The sequence below is a fragment of the Lonchura striata genome, chromosome 19 (assembly GCF_050655825.1).
Source record: "Lonchura striata isolate lonStrDom1 chromosome 19, ASM5065582v1, whole genome shotgun sequence".
NCBI lineage: Eukaryota > Metazoa > Chordata > Aves > Passeriformes > Estrildidae > Lonchura > Lonchura striata.
Window position 1 is genome coordinate 7,854,549 of NC_140721.1, and position 7,776 is coordinate 7,862,324.

The following is a 7,776-nucleotide window of genomic DNA, read 5'->3' on the forward strand; positions in this document are numbered from 1 at the left end:
CATCTGGAGAATCCCAGTTGGGAGAGGCAAGGCAGGAGACTCTTAAGTGGATCACATTTAAAGCAAAACAGTCTCAGTAGAGACACAGGGGATTTCTGCCAGAGGCTCTCTGGGATGAGCCTAGGTGTAAATCTGCAATGTTCATGTTCATCACTGCTGCTGTGAGGTGCAGGCCTGTATGTGTAATGGTGTTTGCACCTCCACAGCTTGTTCCAGGCTGGCAGGGAACCTGGAACCCCACCCAGAGGATGGCTTCTCCAAGAAACTGCTGTGGCCTGGTGGCAGGAGTGGATGTGCTCCCTGCTGGAGCACAAGAGCAGATGCTGGGCTCCAGACAATGCTCCACCTTTGAGGGAGCCCTCGGTGTGAACGGACTCGTTCAGCTATTCTGCCAAAGAATCTGATTTTGTCCCAGCAAAAAGGAAAACTATGGTGAGTTTGTCTGGCCTAGACACTGCTCTGATTATTCAGGAGGGATTTACTTTAGCCTATATAGAGCCACTGTTTTTCTTTAATGCCTGTTAAGTCTTTTGCCACCCAGAATTCCCTTGGTGAGTTAGTTGATGTATAGAAGCATTTTATGTCAGCCCAAAGCAGACTGCCTTTCAGCTTCAGTAAGAAGACACAATTCCATCTAGTTTTCTGTTCTTGATTATTTCCCTGAAGGCTAAAAACAACCTATTATCAATCTGAGCTGTAATCATAGTCAGTAATTGCATTTAAGGGGTCAGCACACAGAAGCAGCATTTGCAGCGAGCATTTTCACAAACACAATCACATTAAAATCAGGCTTCTTTTCACAACCAGCCTCACTACTAACACACAGAGGCATTGCTCCTCCATCCAGCTAAGGATGTTCATCCCAGAGGTACTTTCCTTTGCTCTAAATGCAACTGAGCTTATTTCCAGAGGACAGTTGTGCAGAGTTGGCTTGCTGCCTTGTACAGAACTGGAATTGGAGCAGTGAGTGCAGTGAGGTTTGGAGCACAGACTTGGAAAAGAAATGTCTCTGTTGCATTTAACTTTATGTAGTTAGCACTGCAGATGAGATTCTATATAATGTGCAGATAAAAAAATGTTGATTTTGCCTTGGGTAAATATTGTAAATACAGGTGAACCCTGTGGGAAGAAATGCTGATGTCTGACTCCAGTTCAGAAGGCTGAATGATTTCTTTATTATAACTATACTATAATACATTAATATACTATTTAAAGGAAATACCAAAACTATAAACCTACTTTTTCTAACTACCATATCTAACTGACTCCCAACTTGTGACCCTGTTCCCAAGAGTCTAGCCACAGGTGGGTTGGATTGGCCATCAAGCTCAAACAATCCTCACCAGAATCCAATCAAGCAATCGCCCCAGGGGAGCAGAAATAGAAATTGTTCTCTCTTTCTTTCCTCTGTGCTCCTCTATGAAAAATCCTGAAAGAGAGAAGAATGGTCCTGCAACAGGTAAATTTGTTTCAATGCACACATCAACTACATATTGGGACCCTAAATGCATTAGTGCTTTAGTGTAAGGCAGGGAAGAATAGTTGGATGATGAAAAATATTCCTGTGCAAATTTAAATTATCTAAGAAAAGCAGGACAGAGAACAGTCAAGATCATGAAGATGCAATGGAGGAATTTAATGTATTATATATGTAAAATAGCTTGTAATGGATTTGTTTTTAATGGTGTGTATAGAAATTATATTGTAATAGCAACAGCGAGAACTTGCCCACTTAGAGAGCTTGGCTTTTGAAATGCAGAGACCCTGGGGAGAAGATCTGTGACCTGAAGCAAGTGTGATATCACCTCATCCCTCGATGGGCATCTCCACAAATTCACTGGGAGCCCTTTCTGGGACCTCTGGGACTGTCACCCACGGCTGCTGCGTCTCAGCTTGTGCCACTCCGTGCTTTGAAGCTGCATCTTCCCGTGGAGGAGCCTTCCTCCCTGATGGCAGAGCAGGAGTTTGGAAGAAGAGGCTCTGTGTGTTCCTGCCTGGATGCTGATGGCACCCCAGGAAGGGTAAAGAACTCTTGGCAGTATTTCCCAGTGTTTCCTCAGACACGTAATGTAATCTTTAGTGCACAATGCTGTACGTCCTTGATGTTGTTCCCATTTTATATTTATTTTCTTTTGACTGCTACACTAAAGCTTGTGGGTGTGTCTTTTAAGTTTTTTATGTGGTTGCTTAATTAGTTGCTTTTCCCCCCTCCTCCCTTCTCTTTTTTCCCTGCTGGTTTTTCTCCAGAATTTTGTTACCCAGACCATTCAATTCACTCATAAACATTTAGCACCACATCCTCATGACACTGCAGGACATGACATTTCTGTGTGTATGCCTAGGTAGTATTTCACAGTAGCAAAAACTTACTAACAGCACATAAAAGTTTTGGTAAAGAATTTTTCACTTAGAAGGTTGTAATATTATACAACATTTCTATCCATCTATGTGGTGTGTTAAAGCATATTTGTTGTGCACCTATAGGACTAGGGTAAATTTTTGGATAAGATATACAGTTCTTAATATTAAATAGGAAGATGATTGAAAGACATACACATTCCAGGAGCCATTCCTTTTTAGTTTTCACTCTGGGTTTTTTGTTGTTTTTTTTCTTCCTGTTACAAGGAACTTAACTCAGGCTACACCTGGGACTGCTTAATTTCCCACTCTGTTTAGTTGCACTGTAAATCTGAGCTATTTCCTTGGAGTTGTTGTTCCATGGTAATGTACCTCCTGCTGTACAATGGCTAATAGACCCTGGATAAAATCCTCTCAGGAGTTTCAGAAATTAGCCTCAGAACTCAGAAGAGGACTCAGTTGGGCAGCTGGTGCTGAGATTATGTTGAAATCTCCCCTAAAACTCAACTTGAACCAGTACTGATGAGCACAGGCACCTTTTTCATTCATATAATGCAGGTTGTGGCTCTGTTTTCAGATGTTTAGGGACAAAGCTGCCAAGAAAAGGTGGTGTAAATGGGGTGGGAGGGTGTAACAACTGAAAACACTTGGCATCAACATCCATAGAAGTCACAGGTACCACGGATTCCAGTGGTAGCTGGATTTCCTAAGCTGAAGTGAAATTCTTCTGCTCTCCATGCCCAGGTGCTGCCCAGCAATGACAGCTGACCCCAGTCTGGCCAGTTTGGGGCACAAGGCCTCCAGTGGGTCCTGCAGGCTGAATGCACCACTTCTGTCCACTCCAGTCTGAAAGCTCGTGGCAGGTCAGTAATAGTCCTCTGCTGTTAGCACAAGGTGAAGTCAGAGCCTGAAGGTGCAGGTGTGTACACTGGCTGCCCTGAGAGTCCCAAGTGCACCCTGCAAACTGACATCAGGAGCCTGGGCCGGTGAGTTTTCTTTCCCAGGGAAAAGGGCTGGAGTTTGTGCCCAGGGTTCTGTGGCCCTGAGTAAAAGGCTGACTGCAAAAATTCCCAACATCAAAGGATGTGTCCCAGGCCCTGAGCAAGGCCTTTGTCTTCCTTCTGATGAGGAAGTTCTGTGACTTCCAACAGAGCACCAGAACGGGATAAGAGTAAAACACCTGTGCCATCGTAGGGGCATGTCTTTGAATCAGGCTTTTTGCTTTTTTGTCTGCTTACTGTTCCTTTAAATTTTGGCACCCCTGGAGGATCCCAATTGGCAGAGGCATGGCAAACTTGGGCTGCCCTGACAGTCTCCAGCTCACCCTGCAAACTGACATCAGGAACCTGGGCTGGTGAGTTTTGTTCCACAGAAAAAGGGCTGGTGTTGGTGTTCAGGGACCTGTGGCCCTGAGTGGTCAGCTGCCACCTTAAATTCTGAACAGTGCAGGATGTGTCCCAGATCCAATCTGCCAACACCTCGAACTTCAGCTGCCTCGACAGCCCTAAGCTCTTCCTACAAACTGATATCAGGAACCTGGGGTAGTCAGTTTTGAACACCTCTCTGGAGCATGAATTATCAACACAGTGTATGCATGGTTCTTCCTTCATTGGCTTCTTTAATGGGGAAGGGCAGTGAAAAAGATTATTCCCTTCAAATTATTTACATGTATCCATTATGATGTCAGAGGGAATATCAGGTTTTGTTTCACAGGCAAAAGGGTCACTGTTTGTGTTCAGGGGCCTGTGGCCCTGAGCGGATGGCCGCCTCCAAAAACTCCGAATGGCCTAGGATGTGTCCCAGACCCAGCCTGCCTCCACCTTGAACTTGGGCTGCCTTGAGAGTCCCAGGCTCAACCTGCAAACTGACATCAGGAACCTGGGCTGGCAGGGGGGACTCTGCAGTGCCTTGCACCCCCTCCAGCCCTCTGGCAGCCCAGCATCAGGGAGTTTGGATGTGGGGTTAAAAGCTGAGCCAAGGTGTCAGTCTGGGTGGGTGCCTCTACCCTGACTTTTATGTAGCCAGAAGCAATAACAGGTGGGAGGAATTGATTTGGAAGTAAAGTCAGTACAGTTTCATCTTCATGCTTTAAAGCATGGTAACCAATTTTCAGGGCTCTAGAATTTAATTGCAATAACAAAAAGAGTTCAGATCATACCTGCAGAGAAATCAAAGCAAGGGATTCTTTCTTTCACAATTTATTTAGCAGGAGAGATGAACAAAGGGAGGAAGCATCACAGTTTAGAAGAGATATTCAGGTATTGCTGGGGCAGCAAGTGCCAGCTGTGCTGTGAAGGGCAATGATCTGCTTTGAAGAAAGCACATTTGCTTCATGCAAATGTGGCACAGGCCCAGCCTGAGCACACAGAGCCATGCAAACCTGATTTACCATGGGTGGCAGTTATTTCACAGCAATCTTTGAGATGTCAATTGTCCTTGCAGCTTCCTTTTCTCTCAGGGTGTGAGGATGAAGATGGCCAGAGGTGTTTGTTCTTCATGTGCTCTGGAGCTGTGTAACATCCAAAGTGTCCAACACTGGGCTGCATCACCCCTGGTTTCATAAATAGGCACATCCAGGAGATTTTGCCTGGAACCTTGTAGGACTTGCTTTTGCCTTTATCTGATCAGTATGTCAAACTGCATGGACACCATGCAACAAAACAACTTCCTAACAACTGCCTTTTTCTTATTTTTCTAATCTTAAACTTGCAGTTTATGTAGAGCCCTGGGTCAATTTACAGCTTACCCTGCATCAGGTTTCTGCCTTGAAGAAGTCAGATGAGAGTGAACCAAAGTGAATCAAAGCACCACTTCTCCTGATGAATGACATTTCTGCAGATATTTAAGAACTGGGACTGTTCTGTCCAAACTAACCAGGTGGAGGTACAGAAAAGTAATGTACTAGCTTGAGAGTGATGTTCTTTCTACCAGCTGTTTTATTAGTCCTACAAACACTGATCCATTTCAGTGGGGTTTGTACCTCCATATATTATTAATCCTAAGGGCTTTAATCCTCCATACAGTAAAACTGACACAGTTCATAAATCATAAATGGGTGAGGCCTTTTTCTCTGGTCCTAGAATTATGGGCCAGACACAGTTAGGGTGATAAAAAGGGGTTACCTTTTTTTGAGGATCCATAGGTGCACATTTTGTCAGGTGGAAAATGCCAAAGATGCGCTCCTGCATAACATGTATACAGTTTTTATAGATTCTGCAAATTAGCAAGAGTCCCCAGTTAGAAGCATACTCAGTGAAGTCATTGTTAGGAAAATAGGGCCTTTTTGTTCATAATATAGAGTTTTCTCACATTCATAGAATAGAGATTTTTACTTAGAGTCTGCATGTTTGGCTCATAATGGTGAATTTAAAAGAAAAGAGGTACAAAATAATATAAACTAAAAAGCAATTGTAGGACTTTAACAAGGACAGATGTGCAAAGAAACACCAAAATGCGAGTGATGTCTGACATGTGCCTGTCAGAAGTCAAAGAGCTGAGGACTGAAGTTCAGTGCCATGCAGAACAAACCTCTTGTGAAGCTGTATAGACTGTGGTGCTTTCCTGACAGGGCAAATGAACTGGGACAGAGATGTATTTATACCACTTGATATTTTATTTAGTGCACATACATATTTTAACAAACCCCTGATTAGCTCCCACAGCATGTCTTCTGTAAATCTTTGCATTGTGCCTGGGTGAGGAGCTCTTGCTAGTCCTCTTTCCTCCTTCTGTAGCAAAAGAGGATCATTCCTGCCTTAGCCTTCAGAGCAAGTTTCCCTTTCTACTTTCTTCCTAATTCACTTCTCCTGTGAAGGGCAGAGTCCTTCTGACCAGGTAACCCCAGCACAGGCTCTAGAGCTTTTGTCTGCTAGGCAGCTCCTCTTCATTTACATTTTTCCCTACTGCCCCCTCCTCTTTCCATTTGAACAGCTAAAAGACAACAACTGTCCTCATACTGTTCTTATTCCCTGTCCCAGGCAGGAATTCTCTGTTCTCTCCTCCCAGTGCAGACTACTCCTTCTGCCTTCCCTCTGCCCATCTAATTAAATGTCATTTACTAAACATGAAGGATTTTCCTAAGAAAGATCAATATTTCTTGCTGTGTAAATTGTGCTTTTCACTTTATAGCAAAACTGCATTGATGTCAAGAGAATCCTGTCTCTGGGCAGTGCTGAGGGAAGTCTGGAATGCTGTGACTGTGGAGAGTAAGGTACCATTGTCACCCATACAAGGTAGATGCATCCTTGCTGTGACTGCCCACAAAAGAATTAAGAACCTTGCAATACTAACTGTGTTTTTTGGAGTTAAATGCATGGGCTATTTTGGCTTGCAACTGGCTTTGCTAAATAGCTTCTTACTGTCAGAAAAAAAAAAAAACAACAAAACAAAACAAAACAAAAAAAACTCAAAAGAGAAATCAGTAATAAGCAGTAAAATTTACTCTTTCTTCTTGCATTGTTATGTGGAAACTTCTTGAGGATGAGCTGTCAGATCTGTCACTAAGTATACAGAAGATATCAAAACAAAATGCCAGGAGAAATGTGCTGTCACACCACCAGCTCTCTGCACACTTTCTTTCAGAGTAAAGTTCTGTGATGGCAATGTGTCTGTGTATCTTTAGTGGGGTAAAAATGTGCTTGTAGGCTACCAGGGAAGAGAAGCTGGAATTGAATTGCTATATGGGCTGTTTTCACCCAGTAAACGTCACCACACATTTTCCTTTTATTTGTTTCTTTTCACTTTGTTTTTCCTACTAAATGTCACAGCTCCAATGACTGTCTGCATGCTAGTTTTGCTGAAAGATGAAGATGTCTGTTGTGGCATCAACAGCAGCTTCTTCAAAACCTAAAACTCTGCAGGGATCTCAAGGTCTTGCTGAAGTTCCATCAGATCTAAATCCGAGGGTGTTCCTTGCTCTGGCTTGGAGTGTTTCCTTCACTCTGTGAGCAGGTGGAGCAACTTGGTGCATGGGCTGCCAGCTCAAGTGCAGACATCATTGGGCCAAAGCTCTGCTCTGAACTCTGGCAGTCAGGTTATATACAGGAAGAAACTTTTCATGTATTTCTCTTGCCTTTATTTTTCTATGTTCATCCCTGGTATCCCTGACTGGCCTCTGCTTTACTGGGCCCTCTTTCTTCCAGCCAGCACAAAGATATGAACAGCTCTGTAGATTCCTTCCTAAGTGTTAAAACAAAGCTGCCAAACATGCTCTGCCTGTGAGGTCACCCTCAGTGGCTGATGTTCCACCTGGGAGTGGGATATCCCAGCCTTTTTTCAGCACTTGTGTTGATCCAACAGCCTTGTTTCACATCACTTTCTTTTTATTTTTTTTTTCATATTATATTTTTCTGTTAGCCTAATAATTCTTTGGGTCCTTGTAACCTTCCTTCCGTAGTACAGAAAATCATGCATGGAGTT

At 43.5% G+C, this 7,776-nt stretch overlaps 1 long non-coding RNA gene across 1 annotated transcript; it reads left to right on the plus strand.

Annotated features, from left to right (window-relative positions):
• The first annotated feature begins 210 nt into the window (after positions 1–210).
• On the plus strand, positions 211–6,886 carry LOC146765789 (uncharacterized). Its single transcript, XR_014949583.1, has 2 exons — positions 211–2,021; positions 3,103–6,886. It is a non-coding gene; the product is annotated as an uncharacterized LOC146765789 (long non-coding RNA).
• Positions 6,887–7,776: the final 890 nt, after the last annotated feature.